We start from the raw sequence: 25,228 nt of genomic DNA, 5'->3' as shown, positions 1-25,228 counted from the left end.
GTTACTTTTGAATTTTAGAAATTACAAGAATTGAAAAATGCAATTATATTTTCATATAACAATAACCTTACATTAAAAATAAATTTTTAGAGCTGTGTTCTATATAAAATTACAGCTGATAAAATTTAAGAAATTCCAGCTAAATGCATAGAGAAAACAGCTAAATCTACTGATGCTCCTCCATGAGCAATTCCAGCAGATAGTGGAGGGAGAATAATTCATCCTGTGCCAGCTCCGTTTTCAACTATTCTCCAGTTGGATTTAATATTTGCTTAAGATTCTGTCAGTGCATTTATGGCATAACGAATTGTGTAAATAAAAACACATATAGTATATACGGCTATATAGAGTTAGAGGTTTGCATACTATGCACATGTTGCCCCAGTGTCTGCCAATGCAACTGCAGCGCGGCGTTAGAGCGAGAGCGAGAGAGAGCGAGTGGGTCATGCCTGGCGCTTTGTTTATGTGCTCAGTGTGGCACCCTGTTGGCATTTTATATTGGGGCATACTTTGCTTTATGGCGCCCCAATGTACACAAGGTCTAAGCCTCTCTCGCACTCTCGGTCTCTGCTTGGGATGCAACTCCACTCAACTGAAGAGCTGTGGGCGGTCCAGCAGTCCGCCACTCAAGACTCTGCCACACGACTGCATCGATAGCGTCAGCTGGCTCCAGTTTACGCGTTAAGGTATTTGCATAAACAGCTGATGCCTGATGGCCTTTGTGGCAATTTTTTAATGAGCAGCAGCGGTGCACAGCTTGAGGCGCGTTACGCGACAAAAATTGTTGATGTTCTTGCCACAAACTGTGGCGTAACTTGGCTAATTGCTTATAAACCTATGCGACAACTACCCTATAAATAACTTGGAACAGTCTCTTCCAGCAGTCTCAGCCTAACATCGTTACAAACTTGCCCATCATGTCCAGTTCGCTGAGCGTTGCGCTTGGCTGAGCCAAAGGTACCACTACCTGCACCCCACACTCAAGCGAACCCCTAAACTAAACTGAAATGTCAACCCTTTTTCACTTGAGTTGTGCCAACGTTATTTGCATTCAAGTTGAGCAGCAGCTACTGTACACAGCGAGAAATTTCAGAGAACTATTAATACTAAAGAAACTGAAATTGCCTGAACTATTTCAGTGACTGTCTCTGCCTTACCCTAGCTAAGGGTCTCCCCCCGCACCCCTCTGCATTTGCCTTAACAAAACTATGTACTGACTGCCTGTCACCCTTGCGTCGCATTAACTCTACTCAGTGCCCCTTTTCCCTTTTTTATTTTCGTTCAACTACTTTACTTGCAGCAGCCTCCGTTGGCACCTACTGCTGCTTTGCCTATGGAGTCCATGGAGTTGACTACCTACTTCTTTCAACTCTCGCTCAGTCGCTCAGACTCTTGCGCTCGCTTGGGGTTGGGCTTGTGTTTCGCTTGTCGCTTTACCTTTAATGTCATTTTGTAGCATTTTTATTTATTTATTTTAGTGCTGGCGTGTCCTTTAGGGCGTCCTTTGCCTTTGCAGCAACTTCCAGCGTAATCTAGCAGCTGCCTCGCCTAGACAAGACTTTTATATTTTCTTGTTTGCTTCTTTTGCGACTTTGTTTGGCACTTTATTTATATTTAAATTTTGTTGTAGCTCAAAGAGTATTTAGTTCGCTACAAAGTTCGACGCACTCAGTGCGGTCGGACGGTCTCTGCATAAATTCGCACCCAAAAACTCAACGGCACCTGATCTGCGGCTCCAGCTTTTGCCGCTGGCGCCCAACAACAGTAGCAGCAACAACAGCAACAACAACAAGAAGAAGTTTTTATTTTTTAAGCTTGAGCTGTTCGATTTGGACAAGGACAAGCCTTTTAGCCCGCCAGCGCACTCTCAACCCTTTGGCCTTTGTGCAAGTTGCACAAACTTTTAATCAACTGCTCATAGCTCGTTAAAAAATTGTTTTGCCCCACACACACTTTTTTCTATATATGTATATATAATAATCTGTATGTAGCCAGTTTATGGTTGACAATGATGCTAGGATCGCTTTGTTATTTGCACTTTGCAGCAAAGTTGGCATTTCATAAACTTTAATCGAAATGTTTTACTTCAATCAACGCCCGCTACACACGAAACAAGCGCACAACTTTCACCACTTGCCTGCCCCACACACACACACACAAGACACAAACCATGAGGCATGAGCCATGGTGTTTCCCAACTCTGTCCCAGCTCAAACTACAGCTTCGTCTATGTCTCTCTCTCTGTTTGCTGTCTAGCAAGCCAGCCTGGTGCTTTTTCACTATTTATCATTGTCAACTTGAGTGCGACGTTTGGCGCTGCTGCTGTTGCTGTTGCTGTTGCTGTGTTGCCGTTGCTGATGCTGATGCAGTCGCGTCGTTGATTTATCTTTCCGCTAAGCAGATGTAACATTATACGCCACAAATACATCCGACGTTCGTCCATGTTCGTCGCTCTTGCACGTTGACAGCCCTGGCCCTGGCCAGGACGCATACCCAGGGGTGCAATATTTCGTGCATTGTCAAATGGCTAAACCGCAAGCAAAGAAATATTTTTAAAGTAGAAACTCTCTGAGCCAACAATCAAGTCGTTTGGAGCCAATTGTTGACAAAGATTTTCCAAAAGGCAAATTTCACTCGCAACAAATTCTCACACACAAGCCCAAAATAAAATTAAAAAGTTGGTTGGGCATGCATTTCATAAATTCAGTCCCCTGACATCTCGACTATTTTTAGCGCTACATATTTATTTATTTTAGGCGCGACAACATATCATATGGCGAAGTAAACTAAAAGCCAAATAAATAAACATTTTAAATGCACGTTTAGAGGCAATAAACTGCCTTCGAGGTGTTACATTTCAGCTGCAGATAGTCGCTGATATGCAAATGCAAATGCTCTGTGGAAAGCTAGAGACTCTACACAGCTCAGAGAGACTCCAGGGTATGCCAGCCAGCGAGCATTGCATGAATTATCGAAAGCATTCCAGCAGCTTATATATATTTTTTTGTTTAACATTTAGCTGGCAGCTAAATGTCGATTTAACACAGGTCAAATTTTTTGTCTGTATTTTCTTTGAATAATTTTTTGCTTTTTCACATGGGCACGGCGACGGCGGCGGCGGCGGCGGCGGTGGCGACTCTGCCGCAGTCTCTGCCTCGAAACGACGGCGGCTTGCTATTATATTTATTATTATTTTGCGATTCAAACGAAGTGATATAAATGTGTCACGTTTTACCAGTTCACACATACGTAGCGCTGGTCCAGACCAAGCTTCGGCTTCGGTGCTATACGGGCAACAACAATTGAGGCAACACCAAGCGGCAACACCAACGCCTCCTTTTGTTTTGCCAACCTCACGCTTTGGCTCTTTACTCTGATTTCTGTGTGTGTTTTGTTTTTGTTTTTAGTTTTATTTTTTCTCATTCTGCTGCTTGGCTGGCTTTTTAGTTTGCGCAACAATTTCGTGAGCGCTGGAAGATGATTTGTGTTACGTACTGGTGCTTGGACTGGAACTGAGACTGCGCCTGGTCGAGACTGTTCGACTGTTCGACTGTTGGACTTAAAGTTGAAGCCGCATCAGATACACGTCCAGCGGGCGTTGCGACCGGTCGTCGGCTGCATTGTTTGGGTTTCCTTTGGAGCTGGACCGACCAACTCGACTCGACTCGAATCGACTCTTTGACTTAATTTTGTATAGAGAACGAAGGCAACTCAAAACTATAGCAAAAGTGCCAGCATTGTTATTTCAGCTCGTTGCTGTTGCTGTGGCTGTTGCTGTTACTGCTGTTGTTGCTTCTTTGCATTATTTCTGGCTACGACTGTTGCTATCAGTTGCTGTTGATCAGCATTAGCACCTCGATGTCGATGCGAGCAGCCTCTGGCTTCGCTGTGAATTGTTCGTACGTGTTGCTTATGAGGAAGGCATTCTACCTGAGCCTCAATCTGACCCCCACTCCTTTCACCAGCCATGGGGGCATGCAACATGCAGCCAGCCGCATGCATTGGCATTGGCATCGGCATCGGCTTTCTTGCATTATGTGCCATCAAAACTATGTTTACAGCTGTGGCCCAGAGTTCGAATTTAATTTGATTGAAACATGTGCTCAATACCTCTGCCATGTGTAGAATCTCGAACTGCGCCTAATTTGTGATAATTTGTGGGAAGTACACACAACAAACTCCGAGCTGAGCTGAGTTGAGTTGAGCCGAGAGTTCAGTTCTGCTGATTGTACCACTGCAAATTACTAGGCCAATATGCTTTGATGGATAGTTGTGGGAAGTTTTCGCCAGCGATTGTGTGTGAAGAGCATTAAGGGAAGGTGTTGATATCAAGTGCTTTATAATAGGCTTGATTGCCTGCAATATATCCACGCATGGGAATGTGCATTTAAAATTTAGATCAACTTGAGGTGATAGCACAAACTTTAAAGTCGAGCCGGCAGCATGAAATAAACTTGAACAGATTTTTCTATTTCAGAGATATAAATGAATACATTCAGTTGCGAATGAATCAATTTGCGAATTTAGATATTTTTTAAATGCATTTAATTTTTTCCAATGTGAATTTGAATTACGTTGTTTGGTTAATTCCTTACTTAAAATTTAATTTGAATTTTGAACTTAATTAATTCATTGAAATCGAATGCATTCATTTAATTCTAAATCAAGTTGAATGCATTTTTCGAATTCTAATTCAAATGTAATGCAGGCTTTAGCTTTAATTCTAATTGATATGATATTTCTAGATGTATTTTTATATTGTCGACTCATTCTTACAACTTAAACACTTTTTTCTTACTCATTTTTTAAATTTTGGGGCTCTAAATATTTTTCCGAATATCTAAAGACCATTTTACATTTTTATTCTGCGTCTAATGAACTAAAGTCTGACTCAATTGATTTATTTTTCACTCAGCTCTGTAAATTTAAACAAATATATAAAAATGCTTACCTTAAAAATTGTTTTTTTTGCGTGCCACAATCTGCAATGAAACAAAGAAAACTAAAAATGAATATATATAAAAAAACTCTTAGTTTTAATTACTTTAAGGCAAACAAATGTGTGACTGTTGCAACTGCAATTTGTTGTGTTCATCTAAGTGGCAGTCTAGCGTAAAGTTTTTGTCGCGACTTTCGGAAAAATAAATATACGAATGGTGTCTGCATAGCAAAGTTTTGTTGGCAACTCAAGGGCAGCCAAAACACGAGATCAAGTCAAATATATTATGCACTAGCGAACAAAGAACATTCCCCAAAAACAAAAGTGGCAATCCAATTGAATTGAAAAAATAAAACCCGCAGCCGCAGCAAGAGCAACAACAACAACTCAAACTCAAAGCACATCAGCATATTTCAAATGACACTTGCGCGCCCTAACGATAACCCATTGTTCCACACACTCCCCTGAGAGCAGAGCCCCTGTCACCCACGTAGAGCGAACGCGAACGCGAACGCGAACTCTGCTGCAGACATTGGCCAAACATTGGCACATCGTCTGGCTGGATGGCAGCCTCAGCTGTTAGTGTAGTTTTTCAATTTGAATGATTTAACATAAAGCGAGTAAGGTAAGACACTGTGGCCAATACACAAGTCGGCGTCGGCATAATGCGGAGCATTGTTGTGGCAGGCCCAGGCCCGGGTCGGATCGGGCCTTATAAGTGTTTGCCACGACGCGCAGCAGCAGCAGCAACAGCAACAAAAGTTTAACAAAACGAGAAGAGCTCTCTGACTGTGGCCGGGGCGCGCAAATAATTTCAATCGTCGTGAATCATGAATAATTCAAAATCATCATTACCAACACCTTTTGAGCAGCGCTCGCCTTGCAAGCAACCACCTGAGAGTGTTGCCCAAAATGTTCACACTTCCCAGCGGCAACAGCAGCAGCAACAACAATGGGAATAGCAACTTTTGCTCAATCTGACGCCGCCGCCGTCGCCGCCGCTGTGCCGCGTGTTGAAATCAAGGGGAAGCTGCGCTGGGGGCAGCAGCAGCTTTGGAACAATACAACAGCAACACACACAAACAAATCCGTGCGCCCCGGCAGCATAAAGCTGAGGACGCCGCTCAAGTGCTAAACTGAGGCGGATTACCCGGCCAAAAGCAAAAGCAACAACCACCAAATTCACAAAAAGTAAAATAAAAAAATAAAAATAAAGGAAAAGCGCGCACACCTCCGCCCCCTGTTGGCACGCCTTAGTTTTTGCCAGAGCGCGCGTCCCCGTCTATTGTTCCATCGAAATATGAGGCACGACTCTGGCATTAAACTTCAAAAACGTTGCAAAATGCCAAAATGCAGCCAAAGCAGCAAGCGCCCAGACTTTGCCATCGTTGTTGGCCAAGAACAATAAAAAAGATAAGCAAACGCTGTCAGACAACAGCAACAACAGCAACAGTAAGAGCAGCAACCACTGCGAAGATGCTTCAACCAGCGTGGCAGCTCTACAATTCTAGACTCAGCAGCAGCTCAGCGGCAGCAGCTTCAGCTTCAGCTTCAGCTTCAGCTCCTTGCCCATTTGCAACAAAAACAACAAAATCGTTCGCCTGCAAGTGTTGGCCAAGAAATAAAAGTTGCTGACCTTAGCTTAGTCAGAGCCTGAGACACAGACGCTACAGAGTCTTTGTCTAGGCAGCAACAACAACAACGAGAGCCATAAACTTTTGCATCGTTTCCTACATGTTGTTTTTGTTGTTGTTGCTTATTTTGCAACTTATAGTTTTTGTATTTTGTTTTGCAGTGTTTGTGTTTTTGAAGGATATGAGGCAAATACAAAGTAGCACTGCACTGCTTAAGTGCAGCGGAAGGTTGCAGATTCAAAGTTCTGTGGCCATGGCAGTGCAGTGCAATGCTTAGTCAGTGCAGCTGGTTTAATAAGTTCAAGCAATTAAAAGTGCTTTTAAAAAGTTGCCTGCAGCTCAGCTTGGGCTCAGCTCAGCTCCGCTCAGCCAAAGCCAACCAAGCCAAGCCAAGACATTGATAGGCGCATAAAAAGCGACTTAATGATGGCCGAGGCGGGGGTGTGAAGACGAGTGCGACTATAGCCAATGGATTAACGATGTGAGCATCATAAACGTAGGTTAATGGGCGCAAGTGGCGAATGCCAGTCACGTCTCTGAAGGATCTGAGAGCTGATGCGGATGGTGTTGAAAGAGTTATGCTTAATGAGAAGAGCGGATTATCTTAGATGCAGCCCAGTTGCCTTGTAAAGTGCCAGCCAATTAGCGATTTCTTTTAAATAATAGCTTTAGTTGTAAGGTTAACTATAATAATTATTTTTTAATTAGTTTGCTTATTATAAATGAATAAATATCTTACAAATGTTTAATTAACTAATAATATTTTGGGAAATTTTTTACTCGCATTTATTATTTTACATATTACATATTTTAACATATTTTTCCTCATTAAATTTTTTAAGCAAATATTTTTACATATTTTTCTTATTAAAATGTTTATTAATTTCTACAAAAGGCTCAATTAACTAATATATTTTATTTTGTGTAATTTTTTTTAATCTACAACTGTTGAAATATATTTATACATTTTTTTTATGAATGGTATATTTCATATTGTTATATAGCTAATCGTAATTGAAACTTCTAAAAATGTCATTGAATGAGATCTAGGCTACAATAAAAATAAATAAATAAATTTTGCTAATTAGAATTTTTATATATATTAATAAAAAGTTATATTAATTATCTAATTTTTTTTAGAATATCTACTTAGCTGAAGAGCTTCTCTTAAATATTTATATTTATATTACTTTAATTATAAACTGATAAATGATAAAACTAATTTTACTATGCTGCTATTTTATTTCTATATTTTTTTGTAATTATTTTTTAATTTCTCAGCTAACTAGAATAGACACACAAAATATTTTATTTAAAATTTTTTATCATTGCATTTTGATATAAACCAACCTACTCTTTTACATTTCGCATACTTATATATATACTTATGTTCAATATATATAACACTTTATATTGGGGTAACAAAACATATGTCTCAATCCGATTTATACTGAAATTAAAAGCACCCATGGGAGCAAAGGCTTGAAATTAGCGCTAAAAGCATTAAATAAAATTAAGATGAACACAAATTGGAATTGTGAAACCCAAAAGGTTTCGAAATGAAAATGAAAACAGCAATCTAACCATTAACAAGCCATCAGTTGATTAGTCAGTTCTGCCTCATAAAAAATCGGAATGCATTGTGTTCTGATATAGGCACGACATAATTCCCAATCCCCTATTGCTCGCATTTATTTGCAACATCTGCGGCGTTTCGATTTCAACCCAAAATGAACAATCACATAAATACGCATGTGTGTGTGTGTGTGCGAGCGATCAGCATCATCATCATCATCATCATCATCGTATAGTCTCATAATCATTGATTCATATGCCGCAAATTAATGCATGCAGTCATGCATGTGTTTTTTCCTTTTTGCCTGCCATTGATTAATCCATTCAGCAACTAATTTTCATCTACAACAACACAGACGCCACAGACGCACAGCACACATTACACACATTGATCTAGGTAAACAGTTTGTGTGATTTTCACACAGATTCCCTTAGGGCAAATGTATTGTTGGCTTTACGAGGGAATATTTCATCAGCTGCTTTGCTTAGTCAGCATTTTGTGTGTTAGCCATTGTGACTTGCCAATTGGCACTGGGGATTTTTCGGTCAAAGTCATTTTGCGCATTTTCAATTTGCCAAAACTTTTCGTCTACCAAGTGCTGCTCCGACTGACTGACTGACTGGCTGAAATCTCTTCCCGCTTTTGGGCCGACTGCTGTGTTACACAGCTGCTTTGTAGTCTTAGCGCATTCAAGCTGCTAATTAGGCGGCATTAGAAGCATGAAAATGGCAGCCACCTACCTACCCACCCACCGCCTGCTGCTTGCCAGGCCAAAGCGCATTAAATGCTTCAGTTGTGTTTGTGCTGGGTGGGGGGCTCTTGAGGGGGGACTGTCGTGTTCGCAAAGTCAAAACGAGAAATAAATGCCAATAATTTGGTTTTCGCTTGGCTCAAACCAATCACCCACACTGGCAATGCATTGAAGCATTGGCAGTCTAGCACCTCAGCCCGTCCGTCTGCCCTTTTTGGGCTAAAATACAATTTAGTTTTTGCTTAGTTTTTTTTTTTTTTTGAAAGGCTAACGAACTATTTTCACAGCCTCGAGTTGAGAAGCTGCTGCTGCTGCTGCTTTGGCCACTTGGGCAAAACTGCAAGCGAGGCAAGCGAAGCAACAAGAAGAAAACCAAATCAAAGGCAAAAAGGTTCAATTTGTTGTTGTTGCTGTTGCTGTTGCTGTTACTGTTGTGTTTGCTACGTGCACACAAACTTAATTTGAAGTTAAAAATGTGGCGCAAAGTGTGAGCCAACAAAGTACTGATAGGTTAGGGCAGATTGCAGGCCAACCAAAGAAGAAGAAGAAGCAGCAGAAGCGAGTTTCTGTTTGTGCTGTCAAAAAGGTTTCAACTCGGTCTCATCTTGTCTTTTATGATTGGGTTAATTTGAATTTTTTAACAGCAACAAACAAGCCACAAAGCTGGCTCAAAGACCAATGACACAAGCTGAAAATCTTTGGCTCAAAAGGCTTTAGTTCGAAAAGTGAAAGCCAAGTTAATTAAGCGATGAAATTATTTGCTAAAAACTCAATTGAATGCAACTTTGAGTTGAATCCTGTCATTTTCAGCTCGTATCATTTGTCATAAAGCCAAATTGTGTTTGTGCTTAGATCAGCTGTGGCAACAGCCAAAAAGAAAAGAAAAAAAAAACTAAGCCAAATATTCAACTGGTTTCTTGTTTTTTGTTTGTTGCAACCCTTTTGGCAACTTTGTATTTATTTTGTTGTTTTTTTTGCATGAGATTTCACTTTGAAAAGTATTTGCCGCATATGTCGGTATAACTTTGGGTGCTACTGTTATGGCTGCCTGTGGTTTTTTCTTTTTTAGAGCGAAAAAACGTTTGCTACGTGCCTCGGTTTATGTGCATAGGATTTTCAATACGTCGCTATTGATTTTTATACAATACATAATTTCTTCATCTTTTTTTTTTATTTTCACATTTTGTTGCTGGTTATTGGTTAACTCTGGCTGGCTGGTTGGCTGCTTGCCTGCATCAGTCTTTGTCATCGTTTATATATAGCATAAGATTCGATTATGCGATTTAATCTGATTTCGCACAAACGAATGATTCAAATGCAAATACTTAAACATCTACACGAGACACACATCATACATTAAGTGACGGTCCAGGATAACGCACAAAAGCCGGCATAGAAGTGTGTGAGTATTTTTTGTTGTTGCTGTGCTTTGCTTTTTCGGTTAATAGCTTACGATATATAACAAGCAGATGAAAGCAAAAGATTTGCATTACAAAACGACAGGTAAGCCAAGCCCCAACACGGGTGCAAAAAGGGTAATGGGTACACATGTCTGTGTGTGTGTGCTGGTTGCCATTCGAGTGCGAGTGGGGTGGGTGGCTGGGAGTTGACTACTGCAAGTTGATTGAGTTTGTTGTTGGCTCTGCTATTTGTTAGGGTAATCCAACATAAGCAATGTGCTCAATTATAAAATGAATTACATGAGTTCTTTGTTAGATAACTGTTTGTGTATTTATCTTACGAATTTAATTGTATAGAATTTACATTCCAATTCCCAATCTCTCTCACTCTCTCTCTCTCTCGCTCAGTCTGAGCTTAAATTGCTGAAGCTTTGGCAATTTGTATTTGAATAAGGTAAATACAGCTTTGGAATATATTGACTACATTATTGCAAGTTATTGTCTAGACTAAATTAATAAACTCAGAAATTGATGCAAATATATGTCTAAAACAATTTGCAAATGACAATTCAAATACTTTACATATTTTATTAAATATAGAGTAAATTGACTTCTATAGCTTACTTACTGCCGTCTAAATCTAATTTGGAAAACTTTTATGCAATTATTTTTTCTAATTTATTTGGCTGTCTGCGCTTTTATGCTAAAAGAAAAACTTTTCTCGCATATGCAGCGCACATTAAAAGCCAAAAGCGAACGGCAGTGGCCATCTAAACTAAATGCACATCAAATTTGAGTCATTAAACTTGAAAACTTTACCGCCAAATGTAGTCATTAAAACAGCCAACCGGCAATTTCAATGCCAAAAACCTGGCCAAAGCCAAACAGCCACAAAACGGCAACTGCCAAACAGTAATCAACTATTAAAAACAATAAAAACAAAAAACGCGCAGCAGCAAAAACAAAATAAATATAAAGGCACATAAAAAACATAAAAAAAAAAATCAAACATGAAATTAAATTAATGGCCAAATGAAGTTGGTCCGCTGCCATTTTCAGATGCTGTTGCCATGCATTTAATTTTTCGGGTAAAACTTTTGTTTGCCAGGCTCAATCAGAAAACATTAAAATTATGTACAAACAGAGGCGATATATGCGCATTATGGCCATGGCCATATTTACGAGCCGATTTCTGCAGGGCACAAAATTTCCCGTTTTTTGTTTACGAGCGGAAGTTTATGGACCTGGACCTGACCGTAGGGGACTTTCTTCTTTCGTTTTTTTTCTGTTTTTCTGTTTTTCTGTTTTTCTGTTTTTGGCCATTTGCTGAGGCCGCCCAGATAAACGGCAACGCTAATTTGAGTCTTTGTCACGTCTTACCATATGGAAATATTATTTGTAAATACTTTTATGTTTGGTACGTGACCAGGGACTGGGCGGCACATGTGAACCGGCGGCATTTGAGGATTGCTATATATATTGGTATAACACTTGTCAGTGCGTAAAAAAAAGTTGCACACACACACACACACAGACGCTACCAGTTCGGCAATTTTATTGTGGCGACAAAAATCAAATAAAGCGCTTCGAGAGTGTGCACAAGTGTGTGGGTGGGGGGAGGTCTAAGGGGGGTTGGCTTTTATATTAAAATTTATATGTTGCGAAAAAAAAAAAACAGACGAAGCGAAAGAATAAAAATCCCTGAGAAAACGAAATGTCATCATAAAATTGCCAGACGACTTAGCGCGGCGAATAAATAAAAATTACTTCCAGATGACATATCAACGCGAGTGCCACTACTGACACCTTAAAACCTAATGCGCTTATAATACAAAATTGTCGCAGACAGACGGACGGACGGACCGATGGAGACCCGAAAAGCGGGACAAATTGAAACGTACGCAGGACGCGTCGAATATAACAAAACGCTGAAGCTGAACCTGGAGCTGGAGTTGGAGTTAGCGTTGGCGACTGTCTCTCCCCAACTCAGACGTCAACTTAACGTGAATAATTGTCCAAATCCCAACGACAAACACTTATTGTCCTGGATTAGCAGGCAGCCCAACGAAGCCCACAGACTGTCACAAACGCAGCGTGTAAAAAATGAGTGGCAAAAATAAAAACGAAAGAAAAACAGAACAAGCAAAGTAAAGAAAAAACTTGCCAGTTTTTCTTTTGCCAGCACAAATTTGCCCCAACGGGTCCTGAGCTGCCAAAGCGTTTTGGTCAGCAGGCACCAGGATCAGCTGGCGGGCCAGGTAGCTCTGGAGGAGCTTCCAATGCTCTGTTGTGTTTGCCTGCTGCGTTCTTTGCGTTCAATTAATTTGCGCACAATTTGGATAACTAAAACCCCAAGTCCGTCAACTTTATTCTTTCTTCTTCTTTTTTTCGCTCTAGCTCTCTTTCGTTCTTTCTACAATTTCGTTAGATAGATATGGAAAGACAAAAAGCAAACTTTAAGTAGCAAAAGTCTGCTGCTCTCTCTCTTACTGCATGTGGGCGTGGTCGTGAGCGTGGGCGTAGCGTAGTGTAAAAACTTTTGTGTCCGTGCGTAGTGCGCCCTGCTGTGCGCAAAAACTTTACGAAAAACTAGCCGTAAAACCCCCCTAACGGTAAAAGGTTGCAAGTAGGAAGCAAACAGCAGGTGAGCTGCTGCTGCTGCAACTTTTCGATTTCATTGGTGCTATAGCTAGTGGCTACAAAACTATGTGTTAAGAAATAAATTAAGAGGCAAAGAGTTGAAAATGCTGAGAACTGTGAGATTAAAGCGCATAAGAAAGCAAAACATGTGAAATTAAGTACGAAAGAGACAGCGAGAGAGTGAGTGAGCAAGATGTTATGCAAGAAAGTGTATAGAACGAACGTATTGATATTACTTTTCATTAATTAGAAACTATATTTAAATATTTTACTGTCAAATGATATATTTTGGTATAATCTGTAATAAAATCAGTTGAATTCTTTTATCTTTGTACAAACTACACAAATTAATTGAGATTAGGTGCGACTAAAGTTGGGTTAGGGACGCTTTTTACTTTACATCAAATACTTTTAACAGAATACAAGCTTAAGAAAATTCAAAAAACGATAATTAAATAGTCTAAAGTACAATTTATGTTTATGCATCCAATTGATTTATACATACATAATCTTTAATGAAGTTTAATGACTTTTTTTATCTATGTAGCATTTACATCAAAATGATTTTATAAACTGCACATATTAATTGAGGTTAGGTACTACAAAAATTAGGTTAGGAACGCTGACAACTTTAAATGAATATAATTTCTCAGAAATTATTTAATAAACATTAAACAAATCTGTAAATTACAAATTGTAAAATCTGATATATTTTTGAATGAATTTTCTAATGGGTCCATTTTCGATATGAAACAAAGTCAGCTGAACTATTTTACCTACAATATTTACAAACCGCACAAATTAATTTGATAAGTGCCGAGTCCGAAACTCCGCTTCAGGCAATCTAAAGTAATAAACCACGCTCAGATTTACCGGAATATCTAGTTAAGATAACACCAAAAGTCAATTTATGTGTTGCACCGCTATAAAAACATAAATTCTATTGCCCCGTTGACATTTTGAAGCGATCGCCTTGCAGCGGCAGCTGGATAAGGATTAGAGCCAGGAGTAGAGTGGTTCAGTTAGCGCAGCTGTCAAAGTATTATACTTAACGCTCAGCCATTAACCTTTTACCTTATCAGAGAGAGAGAGAGAGAGAGAGAGAGAGAGAGAGGTACCCCCTACCCGAACGGTCTGCATGCCTAATTTAATCAAATACAGAGGCGTTTCATCATTTGAAACACATTTCAAACTCAAACTGCGATGTCTGAGGCTCTCAGGTAAACCGAGGCTGGTTAATAACAATTGCATTTTCATCAAGGCCGCTAACAAGGCAAAGCTGGAACCGGTTGCTGTTGTTAAATAAGAGCAGTAGTTAGGCCATAGATATGCAAATGTTTGTTTAAGGGTTAGACTGAACTTTTCACATACACACGCGAGCAGGTCTGGTAAAAAAGGATATGGTGTGGCTTGATGATATATATGCAAATGACATTGGCCAGGGGGTTAGTTTTTGATAGTTGGGTGCCATAAGTTGCGCCCGGCCTCAAGTCGTCTGTAGCTAATGCGGAGCTGGCGAACTAAGACCAAGAGCGACAAGTTTCGCCGCCTGTTTCTAATGTTCTTTAAGGACCAAGCTGCATGTGACACTCACACACACACACAGACACACACAGACAGAGCATGGCACGGGTCCGGCAAGCTTTTAAAACTTTTGCCCAAACACGGGCGGCCTTTAAGCGCAGCAGCGACGGCACAACGAATTTCAATTAATGGCCATACCCAGAATGCGAAAGAGAGAGGGAGAGGGAGAGCGACACTTCCTGGCTGGCAACGTAGTGCCTTAGCCTGACACTAAGCCCAAAGGCTACAATCAGCTCAGCTGTTGTGCCATGGACCACCAAGTTCACTAGACAATTTATTTTGCTTTCGATTTTCCAAGCTGTCAGTTTACGCTTAAATGCGCACAGTTCAATTTAAAATGGTAACAACGCTGCAGCAGCAGCAACAGCAGCAGCGTCCCGGACTAGGACTAGGGATAAGCACAGGATGACAGGAACCAGCCAGCCAGGCAGCCCAGCCAGGCTGCAGTTGGCTGCCAAACTAGGTTAAGAGGTTGTTATCCTTATGCCGTGTGCTTTTTTGTGAAAATAGGCAAACAGCTGCAGTCGGAGTCGGCCAGCTCGCCAGCCCTCGTCGTCGTGTGCCTCGGCCTGTTTGTGATGCCTTCATATCCGTTGCAGACACATGAAACTTCCTGCCCGCCTCTCATAACCCAAAAGCCAAGCCAAACTCAAAACCATGCCAAACCAAAACCCAACCAAACCAAACCGCAGCAGTCTGCAATGCCGCCACAAAGATGAACACCATGATGACGACGAGGACGCTGTTGCTCAGCCAAGTCGCTCACTCGCTCGTGGTGGCGATGATGATGATGAAATTATGAGCGCAAAAGCATTTGCATTCATTATGTATAACATTTTATTTTATACTTATATTTTTTTTTTCGCTTGATGCTTTTGCTAGAAATTAAACTAACGCCGCTCGTTAGTCGCCCCGGACGTATATGCGGATGAGGCGGCTTAAATGCAATGCCACAAAGCGTTAATGGATTTTTCTCTCACTCTCTCAGTTGCTCAGCGCAATTTTTTGCACATTTTGCTGCCACTGCCGCCGCTGCTGCTGCTGCTGCTCTTTATTATTTACACTTGGTAATGCTTTGCTCGTGTTTGTGCGCATACTTATGTGTGTCAGTGTGTTTGCAGTAGAGTCTGAGAATTATTTTTATCTTAGGGGGGGTTCATTTTAATTGACTGACAAACAACATATGCGACTGAAATGCAAAAGTTTCCAGCTTAGGCTATAGAAACAGCTGCTGAACTTAGCAGAGGCAGCAGCGCTCTGGCTTGAAGTTCATACATTCGCCTATATTTCCAGGCAAACAATTCGCATAAAAGCATATTAAAATTGTTTATGTTTATGTGGCAGAGCAAATCAGCGTAGGAGATAAAATTAAGCACGCCTTGACGCCCCCAAATAGCCCAGATAACCCCTATGAAGCCATAAATTCGCCCCCAAAAAGTAGGCAGCACATTTTGAATGGCATTTAAATTTCGACTGTGGGCGAACGAGAGTTCGCATATTTATTTACACGCGCCACTGCCCAAAATCCAAAGCTGTATTCATAGGCAGCCCCCCAGCCTTACTTTATTTACATTTTAATTTTAATATTATTTTTCATGTGTGGCTTTTATGTGACTTGCTGGCTTTGTATTAGTTGCATTCAAATTCTAATTTTCGCAATTGAAAAAAATAAGCAGAGCAGAGCAGAGCAGAGCCGAGAGCTACTACTGGCAGGGAACTGACAAAGTTAGCATTTGTTGGTTTCATCTCTCTTTTTTGCTAAATGATTACACTTAACTGGATTTGCATATATTTAAACATTTCCTTGTACGCAGCAAGCGGAAAACGAAATGTATGCACGTGCCTTGTGCCTGGGCTTGGGCTTGGGTCTGGGCCTGTGCCTGACTGCAAGCACAAAAGGATTATTAAGGAGCTTCATATGTAAATGAAAACCAAATGCACACGCAGACAAACAGGACGAGCGCAAGCATGACACACACACACACACACACAGTCAAAAGAGAAAGAAAGCAACATGCGGTGTGAAGAAGATAGCAGCAACTGTGAAAGATAACCTGGCAGCCGCAGTTTGGCAAACACAGCAGAAGCAGCAGCAGCAGCCAGTCTGGGCCTTTGCTACCAGCAGCGTCGCCACAGACAATGTTTGGCTAAAAGTACTGTGCACCTTTATGTGTGTGTGTGTGTGTGTGCCTGGCTAGAAAGTAGGTGAACGGCAGAGCAGAGCAGAGCAGACGAGTCGAGGCAACAAATGGGACCCGCAGCCGTTCGCTCGTTCGTTCGTTCGTTCGTTGGCCCGTAATTTATGCTTAAGATAAAGTCCTTGAATAAATACATGGAAAATCCTTTGAAATTGAAATTAAATACGAATATCATCTATTTTTTTATATATAAATTTTAAAGGCTACGCATGGCAGACAAAAGACACCAAGGGAAATGAAATTAACATTCGAGTGCGGCAACCAAAATTAAAAGCTTCGCCCCCCAGCCAGCTATAACTTCAGCTTGTTTCGGGGGGATCTTGAGCTTGTCTCGCATATTTATTGAAGCCGTAGATAGCTCTGGAATTTTATTTAATATTTCTAAGAGTTGCTTGTTGCTTAAGCGCTTAGAACTTGCCAAAAACTCTCGAGTCTCGACTCTCGCTCTCGCCTCTCGACTGATATTTCAATTTCAGGCATTGAATTTTATGCCTGACAAAATGCATATTGGGGCTAGTTTATACATTTTGCTACTCGGTTTACATTTTGAATTGGCAAATTTTTTGATTGTTGTTTCAATTGTTCAAGTGTTGATTGTATTTTGATTTTTCGCCCAAATAGCATTCAGGCCTGTATCACTTATGCTAACAATGTTTATACTGCAGTCCTGCCAATTTTCATTTTCATTTCCATTTCCATTGCATGCACATTAATTTTACCCTTGGCTTGTTTTTTGCTTTTTCTGCTTTTCTGCCATGTGCAAAAATAATAGAATAATGCACAAAAAATTAAAATGAACGATTTAATTTTCAATTGCCATGCTCGGCATTTTAAATGCATTTAAGCTTCGCAGTCTGACTCGCTTTTGCTCGTTGGCCTCATTTAAATTGCATTGGTTTTGCTTTTTAATACCTACGGCAAAATTTATTATTAGAAGCATCAAATTATGCCAAACACGAGTGTAAAATTCAAAATACCCTGCACATGCCCTAAAGTTCGCAAATTGCAAAAATTGCATTGCTTTGAATGTTGAATTTTAATCATTAAACTTATTTTTCAGTTGGATTTTTAAGCTTCTGCTAGTCGCTTAGACTCTATTGCCTGCTATCTTTAATTTTTGTTGACATTTGTGCCGACGGCACAAAGTAAATCACAAAAATTAATTATTAAACATGGTTAGAAATTGTGTAAACAGCTAAACAAAATGCAATAAAAACAATTAAGCTGATTTACGCATATGCAAACAATATGGGCAATTATTATGAACCCTACCTACAGTTTTCGATATTTTCGATATTTAAATCTTAAAAGCGATGCAGCTTGTCAAACTGTCAATAAAGCGACGCATTCAATTGTTTATTTTCGACTAAAAATCTACAGATTTTCCATCATCAAAAATGCATATATATATATATATATATATATATCGTAGTAACATATATAACGCTTTCTATACAAAAACGTTATTTACCAAACTAGCCATATACAGTTACAACTTCATAAATTGCCATATATATTTTATTAGCTAGTCAATTTATGCATTTGTGTGTGTGTGTATATGACAACAATTTTGCAGAAAAACCAGGCGAACAAATCTGAATAAATTTTTAGCTTGAAAATTGCCTAAAAATGTGCAACATGAGGGGCAGCCGAGAGGGGGGAGCCCAGCACACGCTTTGGTTATATAAATTTCAATCTATCATTTATTTAAGTCCTAGGCCGCCCTGCAGAAGATACAAAAGCAGCAAAACAAATGCAAAGCATTTTGGATGCGCGCTCGTTGCCATAAATCCCCATCAGATACGCGTATATTTATTTACTGCAACTCACACAGATACACAGATACAAATACAGCTACAGCTACAGCTACGCGAAACGAGGCGGGCAAACTCCCGCCCATGGCCGCCCACACAAAAGACAGCGCTGGTGACAACAACAAAAAGATAGAAAAGTAAATAAATGGCCGCTGTTTGTAGCACCCCCAAGTTTCTACTGTACAGGTGGCATTGCCAAAATATGACAGCAAGGAATACAAGAGGATTCCTCTAAATTCTACTTCATTAAATATTTTTATATTGTGACTTGTAATCAAAGCGAAGTTTATTCAAATTTTACTTAATTTTTTTAAACTTTGTCTATGCATTTTAGTTTTGTTTCTAGTCGCTATTATTATTTTTCTTTTTTTGGGACTCCTGCTGCTTTATTCTCTGTGTCAAACTGTGTCCATTCGAGTTCTTTGGTTTTTGTGTAAATATTTTCCAAACTGCGTTTTGTTTACTGTCGCCTCGTTTGCTACTGCGACTAGAACTGTATATAGCACATATACATATGCATATGTATGTATGTGTGTGTGTGTATGTGTGTGGGTGTGTTGTTATATTTTCTTTTTCGTGGTGGCAGCAGCAGCAGCAATGAAAAAGGATTTCTGTTTGGGCCTCTCGTTTGGTTTCCGCCAATTTTATGGCCGCTGTTATTTTTGATTATTTTTTCAGTGGCTGAACTGAACCGGTGTGTAGTATATTTCATATGTGTGTGTGTGTGTGTGTGTGTGTGTGTTAGTAACCGCTTGGGCCGAACTTGCTAAAATATTTATGACAAGCGGTACAGCAGAGTAGAAAAAATATTATTTCAATATTTGCACATGGCTTGAAAGCAAAAAAATACAAAATACAAAGCAAAATCATAATATGAGCGAGTAATTAAAAAAGTTGAATCCCGAATCAAAAATTGCAACAAAAAGTTAATAAAAGGGGGAAAACTCTTGTAACGAATGCATGTCTAGACTTAAAATATAACAATGCCCGTATAAATATGAATGTGCTTGTGTATGTGTGTGTGTGCGTGTGTGTGTTGCATAGACGACCTACATCAATCATTGTGACAATGAACTGATTAAAACATGAATGTAGCTAAGAGGATTATTTTGCTACTAGCCAAAACACATATGTGCACATGTTGGCTTCTCTAACTATTTCTAAAAGGATCAAAAATTTAGAGAGCAGCGCGCTAAATGAGCAATCTATTTGCCTTCGATAGCAGCTGCACATATAAACAAAAATAGAAAGTTCTGCTCAACTTGACTTTAAGCTTAATCAATCATAAAAATCTAGTCGCACTTTAAGCTCAGAGAGAAAACTCATCAAGTTAACTGTTAAGCATTGTTCATTAGCTTTACTGCTTTTTTTTGTTTGGCTTTAATAATTTTCTGCGAATCTATTTTTCCAGCTTGGCCTTTTTCCGCTTTTACTTGCACAATGACACGAAAACTTTCGTTTCCTTTCGTTTTAACCCCCCGCCAAACTTGTGGCATTCACTTTTGTTCTCACCACAAAGACCAACAAAACCAGAAAAAAAAAAGAAGTAACAAAAATTGTCAAAAAATTAGGTTAGCCAAAAACTGATATCAGAAATTGTTCAATTAGTTTTTTACGTGCGCGCGCGCTCATCTCTTATTCCACTTTATGCTTTATGCATATTCTTAACAAAAGTTTTAGTTTTGGCTGCAAAATTTTATACAATTTTTGTTCTTTAGTTTCTAGCATTGAAGTTTTTGGCGCAGAAAATAAAACTTTAGCAGCTATTGTAGCACCTGTGAAAAATGTTTATTCCCCTTTTTTTCCGTTTTCAGCAGCAGCAGCGGCAGTGGCAAAATTTCCATTTTTCGGTTATTGTTACAGTTGCAGTTCAACGAGTATTTTATATTTTTATGCATCTATGCCCGAGGGCATTTAAATTTTGTCACGTAGTGCGTAGCATATGGCTAGAACCCTCCCCCGCCTCCTCCTACCTATGGTACCCTAAAGAGTTCAATGCTAGCAAAATATTAGCAATGCTTTATAACTATTACAGTTAAATCCATCATACTTAATGTTATTTATATAAATAATGTCAATTTGGCATGTGAAAATGAAAAGCAAAGTAATTTGATTGAATGCCTGCCCGCATATTGATGGATGCATTGTTGCTATTGTTGTTGTTGTTGCTATTGTTGTTCTTGTTGTTGTTGCATTTTTGACTGCAGCTGTGGCTGAGGCGTACACAGTTTTCAGTTAAGTTGAGACAAGTTCTGCGGTTAGCCTTAGTTCAAGCAATAAACTTTGTTACACACACACACACACACACACACGCATACATAGAAAGCCGCCTCACGTATCCATATCTGCATAATGGATTGCACTTAACATGCCACACAGAGTAAACCGCAAGTGCAAGCTGAGCCGAGCAGACTCACACACACACACAGACACACTGAGGTAATGCATCATTTAAAACTCACCTGTGAGCCTGCCAAAAAATGTTCTATGCTGAGTTATTTGCAAAGGAAATTCTTTTGCTGCCGCTGCCTAGCCGCTCAGCCTCTGCCTCAGCTGTAATCCCAAAAATGTTTCTGTGGTTTATGCCCGCTCTTCTTCTTATTGCTCTTCTTTCGCTCGCTCTTCTGCTTTTTGCTGTTGCTTTAATCCTTTGTTTATGTTTATGGTAATCCACATCCACATCCACATGAATATCTCGCTTGCACCAATACTAACGCACACTCTGGTGCAATTGTATTTACATAGCTGGCAAATTTAAATTTCGTCACACATTACGTGGGCGGCATATGATTTGCTTTTGCTGCTGCCTATTTGCCTATTGTCAACTTCACTGTCATAACACACACACATACAATTACACATGCACAAACACTTACATACACTGTGACACAAATGCACTGCGACGCGACGTTCCGTTCCGTTTTAGCGTAACGGTTAATGTCCGAATTGCTCGTTAGAATTGAGCATGTAACGCGATTTTAGGTTGCTGTGTGTACATCTATTTTGATTTAATTCCAAATTGATTTTCGTACAGAGCACACTCGCGCCTTTTGTTGACAAAACGGCGTTTCGGCGTTTCGGCGTTTGTAGTGTGTGTGTGTGAAACCGCAATTACTTACGCCTGCATGTAATTTGTATGTTTAATGATTGCTTGATCAATGCACAAATTGCATTACTTTAAAAATTTCGCACAACTTTGGTGTCAATCTAGAAGTTTTTTTTTTTTGTTTGCTCTCCCTCGTTATTTGGCTGCTGATTTAGCTCAACTTGACGAGTTTTGCTTTTATTAAAACGCCGTCGTCCGACACGCAACCGCTCGCTTTGAAACTTCGAAAATAACTGAACAAATTCGAAGCGAAACGAGCATAGGCGAACTCACCTTTGACGCTGACTGCAGCGCCAGCAGAGATGGAGAGTGTGAGAGCGCGAGAAAGTGCTCAACAACTTTTGTTTACAACGCTGCTACAGGCGGTTAGCCAAGGGGGGATGATGGCAACGCCGCAGCGCATGCGTCACAGCTGAGCGCGAGAGCGAGAGCAATAAAACCATTGAGCGCGCATTACATTTACAGAGAGCGGAGAGCAAAGTGCTGTTAAGTTAACAGCATGGTAGCAGGTGCAGTGCCGCAAACAAAACAAAAACAAAAACATTGTCAACAAAAGTAAATGTGCGTGTGTGTTGGTGAGTGTTGTTATGTATTTTGTTTGTCTGTTTGTTTGCTAAGTGTTTGCCAGGCGGCGGCACGTATGCTAATTATGACAATGTTAATACATTTTCCGGTAAGATAATGCAAATGTATGCAAATTAGGCGGCGACAAAATTTTTCAAGTGTCATGCCTTTATTTATTTACTTGGTGTGCTGTATGCAAATAAGAAGAAGACATAAAGTTGAGTTTGCCTGAATAAGTAATAAGTAATACTTGTATCAAGAAACCGTTGGCAGCCAGATTTATTTTCAAGCTTTGAAATTCCAGACAAAGGCAAGCATGCAAAGGATACATTAAAAAAAAGAACTGGTATTTAATAGCTTTATATTAAGAATCCTGCATTAATATCACTGTAATTAATCTGAAGAAGCCACAGCAATGTGCAGGCTACATTCCATCATCTTAACCACAGTACAGCAAGCGCTGCTTCTGATTCTGCATCCCATGCTAAAAGAGAAAAGAAAGAAAACAAAATAAAAACCAGTTGCCTCTCAGTTGCGTTTAGCTAACCGGTTGCGTGTAGCTCTCTCACAGTCTCTCATCTCTCGGCTCTCCCACGAGGTGTGTGTGTGTGAATGCTCTCTGTTGTGCTCTGTTGTGTTAACAGCACATAAAGTTAGCATTAACTCGCCAATTCTGTTGACAGACGATGAGGCTTTTCAATGTCATTATTAGTGTTGTGTTGCGTGCGTGTGTGTGTGTTTGTGTGTGTGAAAGTGAGAGCGTGCAGAGTTTGATGAGAGCACTACATGTAAAATACATGGGCATGCTGAGCGGCAAATTGATTAGAGAGTTGAGCACAGTTTACAATGTGAATTTACCATGTGCTTGTGCTCATTTCAAATGCTGAGAGCAATCTTGATGCGCTGCTCTTGCCGGCATTTGATTGCGTATGGTGCTGCCAACGATAGGTGAGGGGGCGGGGGGCGCTCGCTCTCTCTCTCCCTGGCTTGTTATTGTTAGTGTTGTTGCTGAAATTGTACATTAATAAATGAGTGTTATATGCTTTGTCCTAGTTGACTTCATGACATTCATTCATTCATGGGCCTCACTTTGCACTCTTCGCCCAACAGCCAGCATCCTCCTACGTTGTTGCTGGTCGGCTCTTTGCGCTTCGTTCGGCTTGTTCAATGGCTTTTTAAATGGTCTTTTCTTTGCCTCGTTTCGTCGCTTTTTTAGTGACGCTGTTAATGTCCATGTCAATGTGCTGCTCTTCTTCTTGTTGTTGCTGCTGTTGTTGTTTTGTTAATTGGGTTTTATATTAACTAAATTGTGTATGTTTAACATTATTTATTATTTATTTGCTCTTCGTTGTATGTTTACGTTATAGCACCCTGCATTTATTTTGAATTCGAACTCCACGTAATTTATTTAGGCTGAGTTTCATTTATCTCTGTTGACTTTGTTTACTTTTTTTCCCTGTAATTTGTGCATTTAAAAAATTAATTATTAAGCTTTTTCTATATACATACATTAGTCGCATGTTAATTAAACACTTAATATAGAATTTAAATTAGCTGATATTAATAGAGAAAATACATACTACATACTTATTTAAAGTACAACACTAACATGACTTTACATTCTTTCGCCATTTCCATATTTTCTGCTCATTCCCTTTAACATAATTCTGCTGCTGCTGCTCTGCGCTGATTGGTGGAGATCGTTAAAACAGGTAGAGCGTAAAATTTTTGCGTATTCATCACTCACACACACATGCACACAAGTCTCTTGCATATTCCCTATGAGAGCAAGGGGCGTGTTCATGCTGACCGAGCGTGTCTTGGAATGTGAATGGAAATAACACTAAGAACCCAACTTGTTGCCTACCCTCATGCCTATAACGAGTCCCAAGGTAATTGAACCCACGGTCAGTGCTGCTCGAGGATTGTTGTAGGGCCACTTATGACTAACGATCTGTCATTTCGTTTTGGATAATAAGTAAATTGACAACTTAATATGCATGATAAATGTAATACAATCGTCGCTTTATTAAAGATCTTGATTTTAAGAAATACGGGCTGTCTTTAAGCGCAAGTCTTAGTTGGTTTATTACACGCACACATACGATATGATATACTATAAATAAAGCCAGAACTTTATTAACGTGTGAGAGCTGTAAAGAGAATTCCAAGTAACTAAATTAAATGGTAGTAAAATTTAAGATTATAGCGCAGTGAAATGAGTTTATGTAAATGCTTGTAAATGCTTTTAAAATAATAAAGCAGATTCGAAGTTTATAATACACTTTGCACGTTTATTTATAATTTTATAACATTGGATGCTGCATGCCTCAGAAGATCATTGCAATTAAATAGAGGATTCTTATTCTTATAGGTTACAGTATAGTAAAAATGGCCCTTGGCACCAAATTCTTGATCTATTTCTACTTAATTGGTATCTCAGCACAAATATGACTTGTTTACAATTTTTAAAAATTATGTTTAACTAATTTCTAAGATGTTCCAACATTTTGAGATAAAGTCCCGACTTTTAAATTCAGAATCAGCAATAGTATAAGATCAAATATGCAGCAAAATAAAAATAAAAAGAGAGGGAGGTAAAAAGCTATTTTTGGTCCCTAAGAGGTGCCTAGTAAAATTACATATCGTAAATTACTTTTATGTAATAATAAAGATAATGTTTAAGCTAAAAAAGAAGATTCCATTCGAGAAAATCCATGATAAGTTACATAATTTTGTGGCCTGATTTTCACACTAAGTTACCCTGAATCAACCCATAACTCTTTTAGCTATTTATAGTTTGTCAAGTATATTTATATTTATGAATGTATGTGCTAGACATTATAATTAAGCTCTTGGCTAAAACCCAATTAAACAAACATTTATAAAGTTGCAGTAACTTTAGCACTTTAAATTAATTTCTGCCCATTTGCATGATGTATTTCCATTAATTTATATAAATTTATGCAATTACTTTTGTTTATTTACTTGGCCTGCACTGTCCGTGTCCGTGTCCGTGGCC

At 39.4% G+C, this 25,228-nt stretch overlaps 1 protein-coding gene across 1 annotated transcript in view; it reads right to left on the bottom strand.

Annotated features, from left to right (window-relative positions):
• LOC108600372 (MOXD1 homolog 2) overlaps nucleotides 1-21,858 on the bottom strand; it is a 117,496-nt gene extending 95,638 nt beyond the window's left edge. The window contains exons 1-2 of the mRNA XM_017987909.2: nucleotides 20,999-21,858; nucleotides 4,952-4,982 (exon numbers count right to left, since the gene is read on the bottom strand). The gene's annotated coding sequence lies outside the window, so the exon portion shown is untranslated. The remainder of the gene's footprint in view (nucleotides 1-4,951; nucleotides 4,983-20,998) is intronic.
• Nucleotides 21,859-25,228: the final 3,370 nt, after the last annotated feature.

Source organism: Drosophila busckii, chromosome 3L (assembly GCF_011750605.1).
Source record: "Drosophila busckii strain San Diego stock center, stock number 13000-0081.31 chromosome 3L, ASM1175060v1, whole genome shotgun sequence".
In the NCBI taxonomy this organism is placed as follows: domain Eukaryota; kingdom Metazoa; phylum Arthropoda; class Insecta; order Diptera; family Drosophilidae; genus Drosophila; species Drosophila busckii.
Note: the sequence above shows the minus strand (reverse complement) of the source record. Positions and strands in the feature narration are given on the sequence as shown.